A 26,593-nucleotide genomic window follows, 5' to 3' on the forward strand; every position below is an offset into this window, starting at 1 on the left:
CCATTTCCATAATATTGTCCTCAAGTACATCGATCTTGTATAAACCTTCTATATACTCCTTCCAGCTTTCCGCCTTCCCTTCTTTGCTTAGAACTGGGTTCCCATCTGAGCTCTTGATATTCATGCACGTGGTTCTCTTCTCTCCAAAGGTCTCTTTAATTTTCCTGTAGGCAGTATCTATCTTACCCCTAGTGAGATAAGCTTCTACATCCTTACTTTGTCCTCTAGCCATCCCTGCTTAGCCATTTTGCACTTCCTGTCGATCTCATTTTTCAGACGTTTGTATTCCTTTTTGCCTGCTTCATTTACTGCATTTTTATATTTTCTCCTTTCATCAATTAAATTCAATATTTCTTCTGTTACCCAAGGATTTCTACTAGCCCTCGTCTTTTTACCTACTTGATCCTCTGCTGCCTTCACTACTTCATCCCTCAGAGCTACCCATTCTTATTCTACTGTATTTCTTTCCCCTATTCCTGTCAATTGTTCCCGTATGCTCTCCCTGAAACTCTGTACAACCCCTGGTTCTTTCAGTTTATCCAGGTCCCATCTCCTTAATTTCCCACATTTTTGCAGTTTCTTCAGTTTTAATCTACAGGTCATAACCAATAGATTGTGGTCAGAGTCCACATCTGCCCCTGGAAATGTCTTACAACTTAAAACCTGGTTCCTAAATCTGTCTTACCATTATATAATCTATCTGATACCTTTTAGTATCTCCAGGGTTCTTCCATGTATACAATCTTCTTTCATGATTCTTAAACCAAGTGTTAGCTATGATTAAGTTGTGCTCTGTGCAAAATTCTACTAGGCGGCTTCCTCTTTCGTTTCTTAGTCCCAATCCATATTCATCTACTATGTTTCCTTCTCTCCCTTTTCCTACACTCGAATTCCAGTCACCCATTACTATTAAATTTTCGTCTCCCTTCTCTATCTGAATAATTTCTTTTGTTTCATCGTACATTTCTTCAATTTCTTCGTCATCTGCAGAGCTAGTTGGCATATAAACTTGTACTACTGTAGTAGGTGTGGGCTTCGTATCTATCTTGGCCACAATAATGCGTTCACTATGCTGTTTGTAGTAGCTTACCCGCATTCCTATTTTCCTATTCATTATTAAACCTACTCCTGCATTACCCCTATTTGATTTTGAATTTATAACCCTGTAGTCACCTGACCAGAAGTCTTGTTCCTCCTGCCACCGAACTTCACTAATTCCCACTATATCTAACTTTAACCTATCCATTTCCATTTTTAAATTTTCTAACCTACCGCCCGATTAAGGGATCTGACATTCCACGCTCCGATCCGTAGAACGCCAGTTTTCTCTCCCCTGATAACGACGTCCTCTTGAGTAGTCCTCGCCCGGAGATCCGAATGCGGGACTATTTTACCTCCGGAATATGTTACCCAAGAGGACGCCATCATCATTTAACCATACAGTAAAGCTGCATGTCCTCGGGAAAAATTACGGCTGTAGTTTCCCCTTGCATTCAGCCGTTCGCAGTACCAGCACAGCAAGGCCGTTTTGGTTAATGTTTGCAAGGCCAGATCAGTCAATCATCCAGACTGTTGCCCCTGCAACTACTGAAAAGGCTGCTGCCCCTCTTCAGGAACCACACGTTTGTCTGGCCTCTCAACAGATTCCCCTCCGTTGTGGTTGCACCTACGGTACGGCCATCTGTATCGCTGAGGCACGCAAGCCTCCCCACCAACGGCAAGGTCCATGGTTCATTATGGCCTTAAAAGAACCACAAAGGCAGTTTTCTAAAAAAATTGAGAACACTGATGATCTTACTGTTTACTGATTATCATTTCAGTTGAAAGCGCACCTGTGCATGTGCAGATGTAACGGATTGAACTGCAGTGTAATTTCTGTCTTAAACACAAATCCCTTTACTTTAAAACTGTCCAGCATATGCACATTGTTCCCCTCAGGTAGAGTTTCCACATCTCCATAATAAGTTTTCAAAGCTGCTACAATATTTCAGTCAACATATGCGTGAGACAAACCTTAGTTTAGTTATGAGACTAAATAAGCTACGATTATGTGGAAGCCTGAGTGTGAAAATCTATGAAACAGTCTATGTTTGCCTGTATGCCGACTGTTTGTACCAGAAAAAAATTTTACTGTGTTTTCAGTCCACCAAAAATTGTTAAAAAATACAGAGAATTTGTTTTGTTTATGATCTACATTGTTGAGTAATGCAAAATATGAAACCAAGTCGTATGCGGTCTGGCTGCATTGCCATTTAAATGCGACGCATTCACAGTTTCCCCCTCTTCCCCCTCCTCCAGCTCAGACAGGAGCTGGAGGAAGCAGATTGATCACTCTGGTAAATCTGCCAGAGCATGGCATGTAGATTAAATTCTTAGCTGTCCCTGGTGTAAATACTTCCTACTCAACCTGTGCTCACAAATGGAAACATTCTACCTTCCTACCATTCGTTGATATACGCACTTCCCTAGGGTCAGCCAAAATGTTAAAACTCTTGCCGTACTGTGATCGCCTTTCTCCTTCTCTGTGGCTTAAGATACTTTGCCCACTGATAAAATGCAGCATGTTAATGCAGTTGTAACTGCAGTCGAAGATTGTCCTCTATTAGCTTTTTAATAAAATTTGGCTGACAGTAGTATTTCAAAACTCGTGGAAAGAAGTCATCATAGCTTCTGTCTCACTACCTGCTCAGGAAAAATGATGGAGAGGGCGCGCGGCGGCGCTGTCTCATTTCGGCTACGGAGAACGTCCTTTCACCTTTCGGTGGTACCTTCTCATGCAGCAATTCACACGCCTACCATATTAGAAAACGAATAATGTTTCGTTAGTGGAGAAGCTGTAGTAAAACCAGTAGCACCACAAGTATCTAAATATCGCATGAAAAGTTTTTCTGTTTCAGAGTTACTGAAATATTAAACGAGGGACAGTTTTGACTGGAAAGGCCGATACATTGCTACTTAATTTATAGAAACACCGTCAAATCCGTGTTAATCTGAAGTTACAGTTTTGGCATTCACATGCAGTCATGGGCACTTGTAATAGCCATCTTATAATATTGAACCGATCCTGTTACCGAAAAGTTTACAGACGGATGTTCTGTGTTTTTTAATTCACGCTGTATATTATCCAAATCAGTTTTTAAGAAGGCTTAGTTCTCGGTTTAGATTTGTACAGCATACCACGCGGATTTTACCTAATTCAAAAGTCGCAGTTTACACAGAAAAAGCAGAATTTCGCACGTTCGTGTTTCTCATATACTAGCGATTACTTTTCGACGGAATTTAGCTCATAATTCCGTGGGCTTGTTGCACCTATTCAGAGCTCCTGATACACACATCCTACAGTCATGCTCTCTGAGCTCCGCATTTCTCTGATCTCCACAAAGCAGTTCTCTACAGAACATACTGTCTTCTGATTGACTGAGAAAACCTATAGCCAATCAACTATCAAAAATTAAACCACTCTTTCCTGAGTTTTTTCTTTATGAACCAATCATAACGTAATATCATTTCATAGTGCTTTGTTAGACTAATAAATCTGCAAAATTCACAAACATCCTTAACTGTATTATTTGAGTATGTTTGTTGTTTATGCAGTACCATAATCTGGAGAATTGTGCATTACAAATTTCCATTGAGAGTATGGTTCACTCTGTGTGTACGGATAAGATTCCCACTCTACCATTTACTCAGTTAAAAGACATAACAAGATTCATTTATCATAATTCTTCCCACTCACACTATTCACACTAATAGCTAAACATTTTAAGTTAGTAATAATTAAAGAAAGACATAATACTCACAGAAGATAACATTTAATTTCCAAAATTAACTGACTACTTCGGATTTCATGGACTGTAGGATAACGACATCGTTCAGCCACAGCCGTTACTATTTGGAACTAACAGGTTTGCTCTATCGTATGCGCACATCTGTCACGGTAGAACCACGAGCCATCTCTCCATCAAACTGTTCGCTATCGTAATAGCTACTATAGGAGCGCAGCAAAGGCGCTGCCCTAATATGGCCAACAGACTCCTAGTGTGGTTTCTCGAAACCTGGCCAACACTGCGTCGCTCCCAGTGCAGCGCCTGGGGTGACACTCCACTTGTCAGCTGGAAGCCGTAATTCATCTAACTTCCCTACGTAAGCTACACATCGTATGTGTATTCTTTGATCTGGACAAGCTCCATGGTACTACCTGGAGGAATAACAGTGAGTTGGAGCTCCATAAGATGGGTTTCCAAGTACGTCTCCTCCCCCCCCCCTCCCCCTCCAGTATTCAAACATTCCTTCCCATCACAAACCATCACAAAGATTTTTTGAATGCAGGAATGGGGATGTCCTGTATGAAAGTTTTAAGCAGTTGAACGACGTTCTGCAACTCTGGTTGTTTATGTGTAACGGCGTTGCAATAAACAAAATTACGCCTACAGTAAGAAGTCCCGTACAGTGCTGCTTATACGAGGACACTTCGGTTTGCCTCGTCGCCAAGTCGGCGGCACGAACAGTAGCTCAGTTTCTTCAGTCAGAGGGCTGAATGCGCTCTGTAATATAAAAACTGAGTAAAGGAAACAACGATGACCTTGATTGGGTGTCTTATGACATCCGCACACACCAAATGCCACGAACAATAACGAACCAAAAATGAGGGCAAAAGAAAGGTCGCGACGCACACTTATGAGGTGGCATTCGACCAGAGGATAATCCAATTCGAGTCCTGGTGGCGGAAAAAATTTTCACTAACCAGTATCTTGCCGGCAAGGGAGGAGAGGTGGGGGCGTAAAGTTGCTGATCACCAGACTTTGAGTCAAAATTCTGGTTCAAATAACAAACATCTTCACAATGTCTCATGAAGTGAAGGAATGCGACACTGTTAATTGTGATCCGTCAGCCGTTGAGCTTGCCGGCCACCTTGGTGTTATTCGCGATGAGTAGGTCCATGTGCAAGTACCGGGTTTCATTCTCTGTCATCATTATTCATCACAAACATTACAGTACATTCCAAAGACAGTGCATACGTGTAGTATTACAAATATTATAATGGGGTGTGTTTCAAATAAACAAAAAAAAAATTTGACGATCGGGCAGTTGGAGGGATGGGCAAACGAAGCGTTTTTAAATTATCTTCGGAGATAAATGTTGTTGTTGATTTTGATAGATGTCACTGTCTTTCTGAAGAAAATTTTTTAAAACTCAGGGATACGGTTCTCACTTTTAAAGAAAAGGTGAAACGTCTGAGTCTCATTTCTGAAGAAAGCCTGTCACACTTTAGGACTTTAAATTAAGATACCTCAATGCTTTAAGTGTTTTAAATGCATGACTCATAAGCCTTGCGCAGCATAAAGGACACGTCTGCTACAATTTCATTAAGCCTTCATGCAATCTCGGATGATACATTTATGGATTATCAGGGTCTTCATACTTAAAATGTTGAATTCCGTACTCAGTTAGATATCAACAGCGGCTTATCGTATATGCCTGTTTTCTTCACCATGTGCATATGTGAGCCCCCACAGCCCATTCAATGTTTTCTCCTCATGTTACACCACTATCTATTCCAAAATCTCCAGCATCCATCTCCGTTGCTTACACTGGCACATTTACTTAATAACCGTCTACAGGCAATGAAGCCGATCCTTTCGTAGGAGACCATCGAGATACTACAGATGGGTGGAATTAAGGTTCACAGCCATGGAGAGAACACGGACTTCCCATTGCTGCTAAAGAGGCCCTAGTTAATTTTATAACTGAAACTGTGCAGTCAGAATTGTACCACAGCTTACATTTTTAAAACTAAATTTGAGATCTCCACCAAAGTTTTATTTGTACTTACACTGGTGGTTCTAAGCAAGAGAACTTCATCTGCTCCTCAGTCGTGTTCCTCAAATGTGTCCTCAGGATAGGGTTCCCAGAGCAGTTTTCACTTTACTATGCAGAACAGTTTGCTATCCTGAAGACAATGAAGCAGATAGGACAACACTGTAACCAGAAATTCCTTATCTGTTCTAATTCCGAAAGTGTCATTCCTGTGGGACAGATATACTCGACGGACAGGATGACCTAAGATATCGAAGACATTCTCCTTCTCCTGTAAAATCAGGAGAGAAAATAATTTCCTGCTAGCTTCCGCGACACATAGTCATCTGGGGAAATAACTTGATGTTTTGGTTGTCAAGGAGGATGCCCCCTTCAACCTCTTGCTCGCTGTCCAGTCTCCATGCAGATAGCAACCACATATGCGACTCAGAAAGCCATGTGTTGGGAGGTTCAAAGGCTTGAAGTGAAGAGCAATTAGATGCAATAAGGGAAACCTAACGTGTGACCGTGGCTTACCTTCTCCCGATTATGACAAGACAATCAGTAACCTGATTTTACGGAATATCAAAATATCTATAAATTTTTCGTGAAAGCATTCGGCAAAATTATACTTTTAAATTCACTGAGTCCCAATCGCTTCGTCTTCCTCCTTTTCATTTTGACTTTGTTCAGCGTTTATTTGTCAGTATGACTTCAGCTTCGACCAAGATGGCGGCATGTAGACGTGGCATCATCGTGTGACGTCTTCCAAGACGGAGGGAAAATAGGCCAATTGTGCTACATCCACTAACCTATGCCTCCAGAAGAAAAAATGGTGGGAAGTTTGAATTCCAACAGGATAATGCATGCAAAGACCGTACTTGTCTTTTTGTTATTATTGATTATCATTCATTAACATTCATTATTATTTATTATTATTCCTTATCCTTTAGTATTATAGGCATACCTCCACTAGAAAATTGCTCCAAATTCAAATTCCAACACAATAACGGCTGCAAAACACTACTTTTGTTAATTATTATTCATTGTTATTTATTAACATTCATTATCATTCATTGTCATTTATTGTCATTCATTATCATTTATTATCATTCATTATCATTTATTATTATTATTATTATTATTATTATTATTAATTATAGGTCTACATCCACTAAAAATTGCCCTAAATTCAAATTCCATGACAATAATGTCTCGACAACTGTTATCATTTATTATTTACTCAAGATGTCCGATTTTCACAGCGAGAAAGCCATTTTCCTTACATCCATAACAAAAATCTATCACAAGTTCAAATCCCAACACCATAATTGATCAAAGATACGAACTTTATCCCTCACTTATCTTTTTTCACTGTTAGCGTCAAACAATAAACTGCTCTTATAGTAACGGAACTACCGTCCTTTCATTTTGCAGGGGGGAAGGGACTGAAGACTTTATTTTAAGTAGTACGGTCATCACTTGTTCTCCAACACAGTCAGCACACACATCTTTGATATCGCAGTGCAGTCAGCACAACGTCCGCGCTCCAACTGAATTAGTTCAAATCCTCGCCACTCCCTGGCCAGCGCGCAGACACACTGCCTACACCTGTCATGTGAGGCGGTCGGCCACTAGCACGAGGGGCGAGCCCAGCGATCGCTCCCACGTCGTAAACATGTTTTCGCTGGACACGCTGAAACTTGTCGAGTTTGACGTCACAGCAGCCCTTTGTCCGCTCACCACGTGTATTCGTCGCCTCGACACGTTTCCCGCCAAAATTGTCTGCCTCGGAGCTGACTCACACAATGGTTGACCGTTCGCTGCCACACTTTTGGCTCCACGTTAAACCTGTCGATGCCGACCGCTCACCGTCCACCACGTGTCCCTGTGCAAGCGAGAACGCAGTGCTACACTTTTGGCAGCAAAGTTTGCTCGACAGTGGAATCCGCCATGACTATATAACAGCATGTTTGGACAACACTAGAACGCCCACTATTTGACTCGCTCTCACATTCGCGTAATAACTGTACAATCGCTGCGCCACCTCCCCGCTTACGCCACACATCCTTCATACACGTGACGTACATAGACCTGTAACTACCTGGAAAATGACTCTTTATTTCAGACATTACGGCCATGCATGTGTGTTCCAACTGACTTCTCCATGCTCACACAGCGAAACTCAAGAGCGCAGCTGACGTACGCGCGGCCGGCTGAACCCGCTTCATCGGCAGCTCTCTGGCCGGCTGACTTCGAGCGACCAGCGGTGCCCACACACCCCCACAGCCACCACACCAGGTAGGCGGCGAGCAGAGCTTGAGGGTCCCACCACAAAGGGTCAGCAGTGCTCGTCTCAGAGTCTAACTACGTAAACATTTTTCCGCGACCACGAGCACTTAACGCCGGACATGATGGAAACTATCGTCGCGAGAACACTCACTAATTCACTCTCACCACCCCACTATATTAAATAATTGAATTTACAATTTTTATATACGTATGCAAACGTGTTCAACTCCATAATTTCAACTACCTTTCGAGTACCAGACCGCCACCTCCTCCGCCTAGGAACCAGCGACAAGTTTGAAATCTGCAAATAAACAAAACTCACTTGCGCTTCCGCCAACATAAGAAAATTGTGCCGGCCGGTGTGGCCGAGCGGTTCTATGAGCTTCAGTCTGGAATTTCGCGACCGCTACGGTAGCGGGTTCGAATCCTGCCTCGGGCATGGATGTGTGTGATGTCCTTAGGTTAGTTAGGTTTAAGCAGATCTAAGTTCTAGGTGACTGATGACCTCAATTGTTAAGTCCCATAGTGCTCAGAGCCATTTGAACAATTTTAAGAAAATTGGTTCAATCTAAGCCACCAGCACTCAACCTCTTCCTACACGGTTCTGGTAAACGGATTCACCCTGCATTAGGTCCATGGATGGAGGAACGAATTTACTTTATTTAGGAATATACATATACTATATGTATCGCACCGACATGTCCCACATCATACAGACCTGCAAAACACTCCTACATAACTCATTTATAATGTTCTAGACACACGCTTGCTAATTGTAAACAGTTAAAAATAACTCATAGCACAGCCTACAGACATGCGAACCGGTCGTAAATAATGCAAAACATTTACCTCCAAATAGCCAAACAACTGCTAATTTTGGCAAATAATTTCAGTGCATAGGCTGATGGAAGGAGGAACGAGTGTACTTTATTTATTTGTGACATATCTTTTTGAAACATTTACTTCTCACAGGTTTCGATATGTAACGCTCACATAAGGCAGTTTCTGAACCCCAGTAGTGCACTACACTATGCAACACAGCCACACCCATCAAGATATTCATTACAATCGAGACCTGTAACTCCTCTACATATAAATGTGTCCAGTTATTTGTCTACTCACTCACATTCTGACCAGATTGCCGTTATTGCGCAAAAACAGCTCCGACTCCGCTGTGCTGCTCAGGGATGTAAGGAAGGACTGCACTCTATTTATTTGGTGCCCTTTTATTTAGTCGTGGAGTATATTTGTGACAAAACACCTGCACTGATCCCACTGTGGTCATCTGACACAGGCCACGAACACGTAAACAATCCTAATTTCACCACAGAATAGCAAACAGCTCTTGAATAATGCAGTACACAATATCAGCAGACGAGCTCTGTGCTCTTAAACTCTCCAAATAAAGCAGTGCACAGACATGGTCGTAAATTAGTGCAACAGACGCGCCCAAACACCACCAGCTGCCAAACCGACCAAAAGTCTCTGCTCGGCCTCCCCCAAAAATGACCTCAACACAGTCGCATTCGCACCTATCACCGGAGAAATTTATATCGCCTATGCACCTTAGATTACGCTCCAAAGCAGGCCGTGCGCGCGTGCGGTCTTCGGGGAAGGGGATTCCAGAGTCTCCAGCCAAGTTCAGCTTCCGAACGCTCTTGACAGCCGACACATGTGAAAGCTGCATTGTTCTTCTCATGTATACCGCGGCGTCTCAGGTCTGGACCTGCCTTCACGTCTATTATCAGAATAGCTCATAGCTCGTTGACACACTCGATTAACGCGGCTGGGAAAACATTTACTACTCGCATGCAAGCGAGATGGTGATGCAAAACCAATCACTCTGATCTGCTCTGCAGGCGCGTGTAATCATTGAGAACAGTCTATATATTTTTTTCGAACAACGTATTTAACCATACAGTGTATCTATCACGCTATCACAAAACACCAATCCCAGATGTGCCCTTGGCCATGTTGCATAGTCCACAGACACGCACCAAATCATAATTTCAGTACACGCGAGGTGTGCATGTACACAGAGATACAGGAAACAGAGCAAGTGCTCTCCGAATGTGAAGGTGACTGGATACGCTTTGGTTACATTTAGAGACAATTTTAGAACACAGAATGATAACCTATGTTGCAGTCGCATGGATGGATCTGACATAAAATCGAAAGAAATGCGAAAACTGATTAGCACATAGATATAAAGTAACCTAATATACACCGAAATGCGGTGAAAATGTGAACGTACTTGCTTATCTTCTGGTTCGCATGGCAGAATTTGTACATGGAGTCAAATATGCGGCAACAAGAGGAATGCAGGAAAACGATGATGTCGAAGCGAGCGGCATAAAGGAAGGCAGTCAATCTTTTCTCGTTGAGTTCGTATTATAGTGTATGTCTACTGAGGTAGCAGTGATAGACGCGAGTTGAATACTGTATTTGATGCTTTTCAGGAGGGACAGAGAATCATTCACGCCTAAACTTACTCACATCTGTGTTAAATGGTAACATAGGGTGTTCGGGATGATCGATTGAGACAGAGCTACAACTAGGTACGATTCAAACGTTGACTCATTTATTCTAGAGAAGGACAAGTTGCTGAAGGTAGACTTTTTTTCCATTATTCTATTTGGATGCTTTAGTCACGTGATATAGCCAGCATTCTAGTCGTATGCAGCTACGTGTTCGGTATGTGGTTTAAAGCGCTGTCTACTTGCGATCGTTAACGGCGAACCCGTCGGTCTTTAGAGGACTTCCATCTGATGTGTGATGAAAGTTGACACATTCCTCTAAACGCACTTCGATTTACGCGATCCCCACCCTGTCGAATGCTTGGTGTAAAATCGAGACTTCAGCGTCATAATTAAGTTAGCTGTGGGTATTTATGAGGGGCTTAATCATTGTGTACACACTTACCGGACAGACGGGTGTTTACAGAGTTGGTGACGGGGTGACTAGTAACTTTCACATGTTGGACGCTGCTGTTATACGTATCTGTTTGCTTGTAGGATGTACTGGCTGCTAATAACTACAGGGTGTTTCAAAAATGACCGGTATATTTGAAACGGCAATACAAACTAAACGAGCAGTGATAGAAATACACAACAGTAGATTTTCAGGGAGACAAACTTTCAAAAGGTACAGTAGTTACAATTGCCAACAACAGATGGCGCTGCGGTCTGGGAAACTCTATAGTACGATATTTTCCACATATCCACCATGCGTAGCAATAATATGGCGTAGTCTCTGAATGAAATTACCCGAAACCTTTGACAACGTGTCTGGCGGAATGGCTTCACATGCAGATGAGGTGTACTGCTTCAGCTGTTCAATTGTTTCTGGATTTTGGCGGTACACCTGGTCTTTCAAGTGTCCCCACAGAAAGAAGTCACAGGGGTTCATGTCTGGCGAATAGGGAGGCCAATCCACGCAGACTCCTGTATGTTTCGGATAGCCCAAAGCAATCACACGATCATCGAAATATTCATTCAGGAAATTAAAGACGTCGGCCGTGCGATGTGGCTGGGCACCATCTTGCATAAATCACGAGGTGTTCGCAGTGTCGTCTAAGGCAGTTTGTACCGCCACAAATTCACGAAGAATGGTCCAGATAGCGTGATCCAGTAACCGTTTCGGATCTGAAAAATGGGCCAATGATTCCTTTGGAAGAAATGGCGGCCCAGACCAGTACTTTTTGAGGATTCAGGGACGATGGAACTGTAACATGGGGCTTTTCGGTTCCCCATATGCGCCAGTTCTGTTTATTGACGAAGCCGTCCAGGTAAAAATAAGCTTCGTCAGTAAACCAAATGCTGCCCACATGCATATCGCCGTCATCAATCCTGTGCACTATATCGTTAGCGAATGTCTCTCGTGCAGCAATGGTAGCGGCGCTGAGGGATTGCTGCGTTTGAATTTTGTATGGATAGAGGTGTAAACTCTGGCGCATGAGACGATACATGGACGTTGGCGTCATTTGGACCGCAGCTGCAACACAGCGAACGGAAACCCGAGGCCCCTGTTGGATCACCTGCTGCGCTAGCTGCGCGTTGCCCTCTGTGGTTGCCGTACGCGGTCGCCCTACCTTTCCAGCACGTTCATCCGTCGCGTTCCCAGTCCGTTGAAATTTTTCAAACAGATCCTTTATTGTATCGCTTTTCGGTCCTTTGGTTTCATTAAACCTCCGTTGAAAACTTCGTCGTGTTGCAACAACACTGTGTTCTAGGCGGTGGAATTCCAACACCAGAAAAATCCTCTGTTCTAAGGAGTAAACCATGTTGTCCACAGCACACTTGCACGTTATGAACAGTACACGTTTACAGCAGAAAGACGACGTACAGAATGGCGCACCCACAGACTGCATTGTCTTCTATATCTTTCACATCACTTGCAGCGCCATCTGCTGTTGAAAATTGTAACTACTGTAATTTCGAAAGTTTGTCCGACTGAAAATGTACTGTTGTCCCAAGCATATTGCAACAAACGGTGTATTTCTATCGCTGCTCGTTTAGTTTTTATTGCCGTTTCAAATATACTGGTCACTTTTGAAACACCCTATATCATTTTTTATATAGACCTGATGGAGTAATAGTATTATTTCTGACTCGTGATCTGGTGTGATTATTAGGCACTAGACGTGTTCGCAGAGCTGTACTGGGCTTGTATCATAGAAAGGAATAGTTTTGAGATTGGGGTAGAGAAATCTCAGCATAGGGTGACCGGGGAGAAGGATGTATGTCTGACAGGAGGTTGAGTGCTGGTGGCTTAGTCTGAAACAATTTTCTTAAAATGGTTCAAATAGCTCTGAGCACTATGGGACTTAACAGTTGAGGTCATCAGTCACCTAGAACTTAGATCTACTTAAACCTAACTAACCTAAGTACATCGCACACATCCATGCCCGAGGCAGGATTCGAGCCCGCTACCTTAGTGGTCGCGTAGTTCCAGACTGAAGCTCATAGAACCGCTCGGCCACACCGGCCGGCACAATTTTCTTATGTTGGTGGTAGCGCAAGTGAGTTTTGTTTATTTGCAGATTTCAAACTTGTCGCTGGTTCCTAGGCGGAGGAGGTGGCAGTCTGGTCCTTGAAAGGTAGTTGAAATTACGGAGTTGAACACGTTTGCATACGTATATAAAAATTGTAAATTCAATTATTTAATATAGTGGGGTGGTGAGAGTGAATTAGCGAGTGTTCTCGCGACGAGCAAACGCGCTGTTATACGGTCATGGTGGAATCCACTGTCGGTCAAACTCTGGCGCCAAACGTATCCTTTGTCCAGCACACAGTCGATAGTTTCCATCATGTCCGGCGTTAAGTGCTCGTGGTCGCGGAAAAATGTTTACGTAGTTAGACTCTGAGACGAGCACTGCTGACCCTTTGTGGTGGGACCCTTAAGCGCTGCTCGCCGCCTACCTGGTGTGCTGGCTGTGGGGGTGTGTGGGCACCGCTGGTCGCTCGAAGTCAGCCGGCCAGAGAGCTGCCGATGAAGCGGGCTCAGCCGGCCGCGCGTACGTCAGCTGCGCTCTTGAGTTTCGCTGTGTGAGCATGGAGAAGTCAGTTGGAACACACATGCATGGCCGTAGTGTCTGAAATAAAGAGTCATTTTCCAGGTATTTACAGAAGGCTATGTCCGTCACGTGTATGAAGGATGTGTGGCGTAAGCGGGGCTGTGGCGCAGCGATTGTACAGTTATTACGCGAATGTGAGAGCGAGTCAAATAGTGGGCGTTCTAGTGTGGTCCAAACATGCTGTTATATAGTCATGGCGGATTCCACTGTCGAGCAAACTTTGCTGCCAAAAGTGTAGCACTGCGTTCTCGCTCGCACAGGGACACGTGGTGGACGGTGAGCGGTGGGCATCGACAGGTTTAACGTGGAGCCAAAAGTGTGGCAGCGAACGGTCAACCATTGTGTGAGTCAGCTCCGAGGCAGACAATTTTGGCGGGAAACGTGCTGAGGCGACGAATACAAGTGCTAAGCGGACAAGGGGCTGCTGTGACGTCAAACTCGACAAGTTCCAGCGTGTCCAGCGAAAACATGTTTACGACGTGGGAGCGATCGCTGGGCTCGCCCCTCGTGCTAGTGGCCGACCGCCTCACATGACAGGTGTAGGCAGTGTGTCTGCGCGCTGGCCAGGGAGTGGCGAGGATTTGAACTAATTCAGTTGGAGCGCGGACGTTGTGCTGACTGCACTGCGATATCAAAGATGTGTGTGCTGACTGTGTTGGAGAACAAGTGATGACCCTACTACTTGAAATAAAGTCTTCAGTCCCTTCCCCTCTGCAAAATCAAAGGAGGTGACTTACGTTACTATAAGAGCAGTTTATTGTTTGACGCAATTATGATAGGCTAACAGTGAAAAAAGTTAAGTGAGGGAGAAAATTCGTACATGCGCCCAATTATGGTTTTGGGAATTTAACATGTGATAGATTTTGGTTACAGATGTAAGGAAAATGGCTTTCTCGCCTTGAAAATCGAAAATGTTGAATAAATATTAAATGATAATAATACATAGAAGTACAGTTTTCGAGACATTATCGTGTTGGAATTCGAATTTGGGGCAATTTTTCAGTGGATGTAGGCCTATAATAAATAATAATAAATGACAATAAATGATAATGAACGATAATAAAAGTCAATGAATGATAATGAATGTTAATAAATAATAGTGAATAATAATTAACAATAGTAAGGTTTTGCAGTCTTTATCGTGTTGGAATTTGAATTTGGAGCAATTTTCTAGTGGAGGTAGGCCTATAATAATAAATGATAAGAAATGATAATTAATAATAATAAATAATAATGAATGTTAATGAATGATAATCAATAATAATAAAAAGACAAGTACGGTCTTTGCATGCTTTATCCTGTTGGAATTCAAACTTCCCTTCATTTTTGCTTCTGGAGGCTTAGGTTAGTGGACATAGCACAATTGGGCTATTTTCGCACCAAAATTCAAAATCGCCATCATTTTTTTAAGGTTAAATTAGTGGACATAGCACAATTGGCCTATCTTACCGCGAAAAGCCGCCATCTTAGATGAAGTCATGAGATGTTGCCAAGTCTACATGCCGTCATCTGGGATGACGTCATCGCCGCCATCTTGAATAAATTTGTCAACAATGGATAGTGGGATGGCACAGACTTTGTACACCTACTCAAGTAGTATACAAAGTAACCTGATTACCATGTTTGACTTGTCTTTAGTGCTTATATTTGCCCAAATTGTTTATAATTCGAATTCATTACATAAAAGCTTAAAGTTCAAGAAGAAAAATTTCATTTGCATTTGTCTATAGTCACTTTTTTAGTTTGTGAAATGAGTATTGATTTTTATCCCAAGTACCATAATCAGTCCATCTTACTATCAAAACAATCACTGTGCATAGTTCAAATACAACTTTAAAATACAAGCATCTCTTTACCCTTGCCTGCAGTTGCCAGACTTTCTTACCCAAGTCGCTTTGTCGTATACTGATAGGAAAACGTGAATGCCATGCTTTAAATAGCGTTAATTTTCCATCAGAAGTGACAAGAGAACATCCTATGTACAGAGTTCTTTTCGAAACAGTCGCATTGTAACAGTCTCCTGACACAAGCTGATACACACCCGATGTAACTGCTCCTTGATATCCTAAATACTGGCATTGGGACAGAGTTGACGTCAGGGCTGGACCATAAGCGTGTTCTGCCAGAGACTGGGGACCTCGCTGGCTAAAAGGAGTACCTCCATATCGCACATACAGTTCAAACAGAGGTGCCACTTGACATGTGTGGACGTGTATTTTCCAGCTAAAATTCGCACCATGATACTGTCAGATGAGGAGTAACACATGAGGATGCATGATGTCCTTGACATACTGCTGCACCAACAGAGATCCCTCGGTCAATACCAGCCGTGGCCTGAAAACATATGCAATTAGTTCCCACACCATGATGCCAAGAGTATGTCTAACACCACTGAATCTGTTCAAAACATTGGAAGTATGACACCCCCCCCCCCTCCTAATTCGCTTCTGTACTCACCAGTGATGGTCATCTGGAATAATACAGAACCACCATTCATCGATGAACACACTGCAGTGCCATTCATCAGCAGTTTATGCTTCCTGGTCACAGAACCACTTGAGAGAGGACAAGTTACTCTCTCACCTGTTTTCCACGTATGGAAAATTATTAAAGATTTTGTTACAACCTGATGCACCTTGGGTGAGGCTCTAGAAAGTTAACAGCCAGAGCAGGCACTGATGGAGCCTGGTAGGGTGCTAAAAGAATGAGGTATTTTTTATGGTTCTTAGCTCATAGTAACGGCATGTTGGAGTTGAGAGCAACTGGTGGCGAGCCCATCCCTCATTAAATCTCGCCAGACAGATCCACAGCCATACAGGGCAGCCCTCATCGAGGCAGGTCTCCACCAGAACAATGCTGAGCTACCTGCCGTGGCGCCAGCCAAAGTCTCAGCTGGGGACGACAGTCTGAAGGAACGCATCTACAAAGTGGAGTCATAAATCAGGCATTGTACTCAGAGCCACACATAATAAAAATTCACAAGTTTTTGTGTTCGCCGATACTGCAATTAGGCCTGTGAACCAGTTCTATCGGGCACCTCGGTTGTATAAGAAACTCCAGCACCTGAGAAACGTTTCTAGGACTAACAAGCTCCAAGGAACAGGCGATTTAGATAAAGATCTTTATCTGTTTTTTTCCAGAGACACGGGCTTCTTAACTCTTGCCCTGGTTTGACCTGAGTTTGTGCGGTCGTGTGGGAGGGGAGATTTAGCGCTTCTAGAGCCATGTGATTGGCTCAAGATGGCGCGATGGTGATGTCGTTCGTGCACTTTGTGGGAAAACGGGATTTTTTTTCTGAAGAGGTTCAAAGCACTCGGGTGCTGGACTTTGGTAGGTAAGCACTTCTGGTCGATGCTCTGGCATGTGTGGTTGGTGCTTGGGGCCTATCCTAAGACTGATTTCACTTGTAAGTAGTTTAGACTGGAGAGCCTGTGATGAAGTTCTTCCTGTACCAACAGTGTGACTTAAAGCGCCTAGGACTACTCATTTGCTGCGGGCATAATTATTCATTTTTGGTTCACCAGTCTTGATGTTTGGTATCCTTGAGCGATCAGTCGTAAAAGTGAGCCAAATTGGTACTTGGTACGACCAGTGAATGGGTGTGTCACTCACTGAAGTCTACCGTGATTTCAGGTCTCTGGTAGAGATTAAATTGCCATCTGTCTGCCTGATCGGTAGACCGTGAGATTTTTGCGTTTCTTTCGTCACCGTGATCGATTCACAGGTGCCGCCACATGTCTCACCTCTATCAGACCCATCTCGCCAGCTGCCAGTTACATCGCCACAAGAAGCAAACAGGGTGACGTACTGCCTATCCAGCATTACCAGGGCGTACAAATCTCAATCGCCACTAGCTCTCAGCTGCACCTATGTGATGAAACTACAGTAGATTTGCTCAATCAAAGTCTGCTCAGCATCAGATCAATTCAGATGGCGTTATTCAAATTTTTAGGGACAGAGTAGTTGACTCACTTCTGCCACCCAGGATCCTTGTCCATTGTAGTCTTAAACCAGCTGTTAGTTGTTTACGGTATTATGTTTATCATAATTTATGTCTGGTTTAAAAAAATAAATGTTTGTAGTAAATTTTGCATAGATTCTCAATCATTTATGTAGTCTCCATTGTAGCGTCCCAAGCCAGGACCTCGGATTGATGGCACCTTCTGCGACCATCAGATCATGTTGCCTACCGTAGTCATTAATTTTATGTCCCTTGCGCAGAATTTTGAATTAATGGAACCTTCTGTGACTGTCGTGGTGGGCCGCATCCAACCAGTCAGAAGACTGATGACCAAGACTAGTATCGTCAAATCAAGCGAATGTGAATGATGCATACCCTTGAAGAACAAGTCGATATGCTTCTCATTTACGGAGAATGCGAACGAAATTCAGTGAGAGCTAGAGATTATACGCTGAAAGATATCGTCAATGTACTCACCTTGCACGTCATACATTTAAATATGTGTGTGATAAAATGAGGACAACTGGATTTTTAACGCATCGGAAACATACCCGTCAAAGGAAAGTTACTAACGAGGAAACGGAAATTGGTACTCTTGCCACTGTGGCTTGAGATCCTCAAATCGCAAGGGAATCTAGCATGAGCCAGAGTAGTGTTATTCGTGTTCTGCATCGTCATAAATATCATCCTTACCACATCAGTCTCCACCAAGAATTAACTGGTGCAGATTGTATGCCGATGGGCTCAACTTCAGATTCGGAGGGATGACACACTTATTAATTTGATTTTATTTACTGATGAGGCTACGTTCACGAACCATGGAAATATCAATTTGCATAATAAGCATTATTGGGTAACTAAAAATCCACGTTGGCTGAGGCAAGTTGCACACCAAAAACCGTGGTCGGTGAATGACTGGGTTGGGATTCTGAAGGACAGAATTATAAGCCCGTATTTCATCGAAGAAAATCTTAATGGTAGGAAGTACACCACATTCCTGCAAGAAACATTAGGTCTGTTACTGGAAGAAATACCTTTAGGAACAAGGAACAGAATGTGGCATCAGCGCGAAGGGCGTCTGGCACAGTTTTCACTAATGACTAGAAATTAGTTGCAAAGAGAATTCCCAAATCGTTGGATTGGAAGTGGAAGAGATGTGTCGTGGGCAGCTCGTTCGCCAGGCATCACGCTTGTGGATTTTTTCTTGTGGGAATTCGTAAAAGACATTGCTTATAAAGACGTTCCGAAGACACCTGAAGGTATGCGAAAGAGAATTATCAGAGCATGTGCTTCGATAAGTGCCGAAGTGATAAGGAATAGCACTCAATCCGCGATAAGAAGGTTGCAGCACTGCATTAATACTAATAGTCGTCACTTCGAACACCCTCTGTAAATAGACGTTCATGCCACGTTTGTGACCTTCGTTGACCTTCAAAGACCTTACTGTTAACAGCATTGACTTCGTCTCAATAGCCGCTATCAGAAAATAAGTACCAAACTACAGCATCCCATTAAAAAAAACAGTTGACCATCATATCTCTGAAGCGATGCTACCCTAGCAACAAAAAACCAACGTCATTTTGTGGCCCCCGTTGCCCCACGCAACTTTTTTCCCCACAAACATGTCAGCTCCTATAATACTTTCAGAGTTATTCTTGGTGGCAATAGTTAGTGACTCACCCTGTATATCAACTTCTTGAGCCAGTTACAATGTAACAGAAAGAAACAAGCTATGACAGAGGAGGAGGAAATTAATGTTCTTCCTGTTGTTGCAGTTGACCCGCACGTTAGCTCCCGCGCAACCGCACGTGGGAGTGTCGTACGCATTGTCCATTGACACGACATGCACGGAAACGGTTATGAGGAACGTGTTAACTTCTGTACATGGGCATTAAGGGAGGATACCCGAAATGTATTGCGATGCCCCACGCAGTTCTATCGTCGTATGAAAAAAATGTTGAAATGTGTGTGAAATCTTATGGGACTTAACTGCTAAGGTCATCAGTCCCTAAGCTTACACACTACTTAACCTAAATTATACTAAGGACAAACACACACACACATGCCCGAGGGAGGACTCGAACCTCCGCCGAGACTATCCTCGTATGGATCAGCTTTTGTCTACGAGTATAAATGACCATGGTTGGCGATCGGACTCGTAATTTTTAGGTGCGGACACTGAAGTGCAGTAACACCTCTGCGTTGATTTAACTAATCGATCTGAGCACTTTAGATCTAAGCTCTTACTATACAATCTTTAATTTTGAATAATTGGAAGCGATATAGTAACTTGACAAGCAAATAATTGGAAGGAGAGGACACAGTATAAGTCATAACCACTTTTAAATAGCGACATACACTGCATATGGACAATATTCATCATAAACGTGTATTCCTGTCGTTATTTTCATTAGTACAGGATAAATCTATTTTCCACTTGACACAGTTTTATCTAACTAACACTGAAATGAGTGAAAAGATTCTGCTAAGCATTAAAGATGCATAGCTACTTTGGTGGTGTTACTTGTAATTTTTGTAGCTAACAAACACCTTTTTTTGATATTATCTTTCCACAGAATTGACCACTAATTGAAAATGAGTTTTTATAATGATATTTACCGATAATTTTCAACGTGAAGGATTTTTGAATTGATAGTACTTCGCTACAACGTAACAAAAATACTTTCCTGCACTTTCGTTGAAACATAAATTTAGTTTGTCACACGCATGAATCAGTAAAATCGCATGTTATGAACACCACAGTTATAATTTTTTTTTTGTACTAATGAAAATGTGAACAATATCTATTGTTGTGTCCTTCTACAATCTGCTTTTATTACGCTCGCCAATGTAATAAAATAGCTTGTACTTTGTAAACAATCTACTGCTTTGCTTATATAGCAATAATAATTTTAAGCATTTTATGTGGGGCTACATATAACCAGCTTGTAACATGAAAATGTTGCTGATTAAATATCACAGTTTGCGAAAAGAACACACTAAACATCTACTTAAATAACAACGCTGTAATAACATTTGTTGCTTTTAACATGTAACTTAACTTGTCCAAGAGGACGACGAATCATCATAGAAATAAATACTTCAGTCCTTTTGTGGTGTAGGGCAACGTATTGCAGCCCCTGACTAGATTTTTCTACCGATGAATGGTTTAGCAGCCGTTACACAGTGGCTTCCAAGTCGTAATTCCCATCGTAATAGTACTGCTGCAACATAATGGCTGCCTCCTTCACAGCGAACGACTTCCCACTGGCCCCTCGTAATAACATTGCCACTTCTGCCTGGTTGACAAATAGCTGCTTAATATTGTAGAATTGTGTATAGCGATAATTCCCCGTCCATCCGAGGCCTTTTGACAATGATTGTGCTCATGTTATTTACCACTCAATACACTATGTGGTACACACGCTGCTTCACAACCCTTCCGTCTCACAAATAGAACTTTTCCTTTGTGTTGCAACGTTTCTCCTGCCTTACCCTTGCGCGGGTACTCCCTTTAGATTTCAACTTAAGCCTAAAGCCATGACTCGTTACAGCTTTTTACAGCTTTAATTACAAAGGTTCATAATATTTTTAAAACAATGATCTGTTTAACAATATATAATTTACTGCTATACATTTAAAACAAAGCTACAGATTACTGGTTGTGTACTTCGCAGGCTGGTGGCAGCAGCTTAAAGCCGCGAGCTGCCTTACTTTATCCTGCTGCTGTTAGATAGCATATGCGCCCTCAGCGTTCTATCATCTTACTTCTTGCTTTATACAGGATTTTCCAACTGCCCTGCTACTGATAGTATTTTTTTTAAGTTATGACAGAGAATAACGAAATAATTGCTACCGAATGAAATAGAGCAATTTCTATACTGTGTGACGTATTCTCCTGTCGTTACATGATTAAGTCATGTTCAACAATCATGGTCAGGCAAACTGCTGAAACATGCATTATCGGTCTGCTGACAATCCACGTTGGCTTCGTCAGGCGGAATGCCAGGGTTCATGGAGTGTAAACGCGTGACGTGGGGTTGTGAACCATCAGCTCAAAGGCCCATTTTTCATATATGAAAAACTGAACACTCACAAGCATCGCAGCCTCCTAACAGACTGTCTTCCACGGAGACTACAAGATGATCCTCGCAGCCTAGGAGGAATCTATAGTACCAACATTATGGCTCTCCAGCAAATAGCGCCGGCACGTTCCCCGTAGACTTTTTGTATGGGGAAAGCTGAAAGATGTTGTCTACATACCAACTACACTCGATAATAAGCAACTGTGTATTACTGTAACCTGCTCAGACATCTCCACTGAAATTCAGACCAGACTGGAAGCTTGCATTGTTGCTGTCAGTGGTAATTTTGAACACAGCATGTGATGGTCAACTGTCCCATACCTGATGAGAAACTACACGAGTAGCGTAAGCTCTTGTGTTGTTCTTTAGTCTGTGCTACCATCCTGTTGTACAAGTAACGGTGTGGAAACTTCTCAAAATACGATACCTCGTAAACGACTCGCACTAGAAACCTGCAACAAACAGCACTGACATTCTAATTTACACTATTTTAAGTTTTTTGATGTCAATGAATTGTTTTACTAGAGAAATGAATCCACAAAAAATATGCTTTCTAAGTATGATTACAATCTGTTAATTTTCTAACAGCACAAGTCCGCGATTACCAAGCCACTCTGTGAAAATCACACGTCAACAGCACTTTCCGTTTCCCCAATATTATCAGTGCAATTTTTAGATAATTACACCCTTATAATAATGCATCATATGTTGCGAGTTGTGAAGAGCTGTTCTTATCTGCAGCATTGCAGAAACAGAATTTGACATGTCGCCCCTGCCGTGGCAGATCAGCCAGCCCACATTTTGTACAGGTACAGCTATAAGGAGCCTATACAGGGTATCCAATTTATTTTTACCAACCCAAATAACATTTTGACCAGAAACGGAATAAGGAGTGTACCAAGCAAATCTTCTTTAGCTACCAATGAGTCAGTAAACGTAATTTAGGCCTTTTTTATAATTTTGTTGATTACGAAGAGATGGACACCACTACACCTATTTTAAATACCACCCTGTGCTTTTCATTCAGTAACCCACTCTATTCTTAAGACCTGTTCAAAAACGTGTAACAGTGTACCATTCACATAAACGTGATTTATTAAAAACGCAACACAAAATGACGTTGCTTTTCCTGTATTGCCACACATTGCAAGTATCCATGGTAACGTAACTTGTCCATTGCTGGAATTGACGGAAACAAATAAAGACACAAGGAAAATGCACAACGATCATGTACAGTATCATTGTTTATTGTTATGATTGTAAATATTATTATATTCTATAGTTCAAAAATGCTTTTTTTTGTTTCAGTCATTAAAATATTGTTTTCTGAAGCTGCTTCAAAGTTCTCGATAATTCAGGTACGGGAACTATTCTGACGTCACGAAGAATATAAATAGCAGCACTCAACTTTCAGAGGACTGTTTACCTTCACCAGTCTGTCGTTCTTTTCTGTTTGTTGATCTTTTGCTGATTCGTCCAAGTAATCTGCGTGGCCTTCACAAGCCTCAGCTCCTGCGCCTTGTATCACTTGGAACATGCAGTTAGCTTGCATTAGTTACGGCGAAGAGTGAGATTGAAACAGAATCCATACATGCAATAAAAATTGATAAGTGTGTGTGTGTGTGTGTGTGTGTGTGTGTGTGTGTGTTTGTGTGTGTGGTACAAGTATTCCTTGCTGTCAAGCAACAATCGCTTTCGGGTAATAACCAACTACCTATCATAGTTCAGGAAATATGTAGCCATAAAGAGTGTGATGCGTGAAAACTGTCACATCACGCATGACGTTTAAATTTATCACTTCCATGCTACCAACTGTACTCGCAGTAAATATCTCAGATAGTATCCACACATGAGGAAAAACGCACCTACTAAATTATACCATACAACCAAACATAATTCAGGAGACATGACTTCATAAACACTGAGTTGTGTGAAAATCTGCTGCGTAGTGCATGACTTTTTATTTGTTATTTCTTTGCTACTAACTTTGTTCACAACATATGTCTCATACAGTGTCCATGTATGCCGCTGAATATACCTACACAAAAATATGGGATCGTACGACCCATAGTTCAAGAGATGTAACGTTATAAACAGTGAGATGAGTCAAAAAATGGCACATCGTGCATGAACTTTTAATAAATTTATTCTTATCAACCAAGACACTCCTACAGTCAAGTCGAGTCAACTTAAGAAAATCAGTGACACATGACATCACTTTTGACAGCTTGCAACAGCGAAGCACAAACGGTTGTAAGCAAAAACAATATCCTTCTATAGAGCCATAAAGAGGCGTTGACATAGAGATGTTTACAACATCTCGTTGCAGATACGCGAAGTATCTGCGTGTGGCGTACAGAAGCTGTACTTTACTAATAGAATGAATACTCGGACAGTGCCGGATTTGTCAGTGTTACTATAAATAAATTTAACTTTATTAATTAGTGTTATAAACACGAGAATGTGTTTCCGGAGGATGTTTTACCTAGCGATGTGTCACAGTTCGCATTCTTCAATTCAGAACAGTGTTGCGTATGTTGTTCCGCTGCTTGAGTACCAATCAAACTGAGCATTCGACAGGTTTAACTGTCCCACGGTGACGATGGTAATTGTGAACTTCTGTCGGTGAATAGGATGCGTCTTTAGAAAATTACTTTACAAGTCATGGTTAAAATATTAAAATTGAAAATTCAAACCATAAAAATCTTCATTAAAAACACACACCGTCACATTATTTCACACAAAATCCAAAATTTCTCATATTTTCGCTTAAAATACACTGCTAAATTTAATTACATAGATACAATACACAACAGTCGTATACACAAATAGAAGATTTTAAAAATAAAATGTAGATATTGTGGCTAGCCGATCAACTGCACCATAAAATGGTTCAAATGGCTCTGAGCACTATGGGACTTAACATTTGAGGTCATCAGTCCCCTAGAACTTAGAACTACTTAAACCTAACTAACCTAAGAACATCACACACATCCATGCCCGAGGCAAGATTCGAACCTGCGACCGTAGAGGTCGCGCGGTTCCTGACTGAAGCGCCTAGAACCGCTCGGCCACAGCGGCCGGCTGCACAATAAAAAGATTAGTTAGACACCCAGAGTACACTAAATTCTCCATAAGACACTTTACAGAATCTTAACTACATGCAACACATACGTCTCGCGGTGAACTAATACAGAGGACTCAACAGAGCGTAAACTCGTTGCTGTCCATTACTTGTGTTAAAGTACCTTTCAAGAACAAAATTTATTGTTTTAGTGTAAGATCGCACTTTCATTTTATCAAATAACAACCTATTTCGCTTAATCGAACAGATAATGACACACCTACCTGGTTGACGACTGCGCCTTAGGAGTTGGCTTGATTACTGTACATTGCAAAGAAACACATAATCAATTGCAAAATAAAAGTACAATTGTAGACTAAAGCAAAACATCTTATTGTGTATCGGGGACATGTAAAACACATTTAGTTAAAATGTGCAGTACTGAAATCTATACATTAGAATTAGCACTCGATATTGAGTCGACTTGATGGAATAGAAAATGAATCGTCGTAGGGCAATGGCATATCCATATGCTCGTCAACATTGTTTCGTCTCGCCACAACACAACTAAGTTGTTGACACCCACAATTTTTTGCCCTTTATTTGCAGTCATTACCTCAACAGCGCAGCGATAGCACATAGGACGAGCTACCGTTTTTGTTCCGTGGAGGTATCCTTAGCTGTTTCGTCTATGGCTTCTTTTCCCTAAATTCCCGCGTTTCCTGGGACCAAGTAGAATGACTGCTTCCTTCCCTATCTGTATGTACTCTCTGGACCTTCTTATTTCCTGGACACAAGTAGATGAACAGACTGAAGAGTTCATATGAAGTTTGAGAAGAAAACAAATTTTATTTGGAGTATGTATCATCTGATCCAGTTCTCGGGAACGTTCCCCTTCTTACTCACAAGCTGTGAATTCATTTGGTAAACGTATCTTCAGAAAATGCACAGAGTATTATGGAGCAGCCAATGGAGTCCTCTTGTTTGTCTTCGTACACTTAACGTTGATACAACAATCACCTGACGTACTATAATACATTTCGAACCTCACTGCTTTCGAAATAAGATCGCGTCTCTGTAATTCTCAGATTAAGACAAATTTGAGCCTCACTAATAGCTACTAGATCCTGCTTTGTGCCAACACGAAACGACCCACTTATGAGATTCGATACATTTCAGGAGAAGCAACGAAGCAACGGTATGGGATGTCGATGGTTGTTGAGCGGAGGACCATTGTACGCCTAGCGCACCACGAAGAGCTGCCACCGGAATGTAAATGTGACAACTCACTTGTCTCGGCACAGAGGCTGGCAGTAAGAAATACATATGTTCCCAGAACGAGATTTTCACTCTGCAGCGGAGTGTGCGCTGATATGAAACTTCCTGGCAGATTAAAACTGTGTGCCGGACCGAGACTCGAACTCGGGACCTTTGCCTTTCGCGGGCAAGTGCTCTACCATCTGAGCTACCCAAACACGACTAGCGCCCAGTCCTCACAGCTTTAGTTCCGCCAGTACCGCAAAATGCAAAGGTCCCAAATTAGAGTCTCGGTCCGGCACACAGTTTTAATACATATGTTGATGGATGCTAAGATCAGAAACACTCTTAGAACAAAAGCATAAAAAGAACGGCTGGCTAACAATCTGGGGAAATTACGTAAGTGGCTCTCTCTATCGTATTTGGTATCGTTGCGTCACACCACAGATGACAAAAAAATCTCAGCGAATTCTAAACATTTACACGTAATTACTCTATCGTGCAGATGAAAAATTTCATTTTTAATTGAAGAAAACAAAATCAATACAGAGAAGAACAATATT

Source organism: Schistocerca gregaria, chromosome 3 (assembly GCF_023897955.1).
Source record: "Schistocerca gregaria isolate iqSchGreg1 chromosome 3, iqSchGreg1.2, whole genome shotgun sequence".
Classification (NCBI taxonomy): Eukaryota; Metazoa; Arthropoda; class Insecta; order Orthoptera; family Acrididae; genus Schistocerca; species Schistocerca gregaria.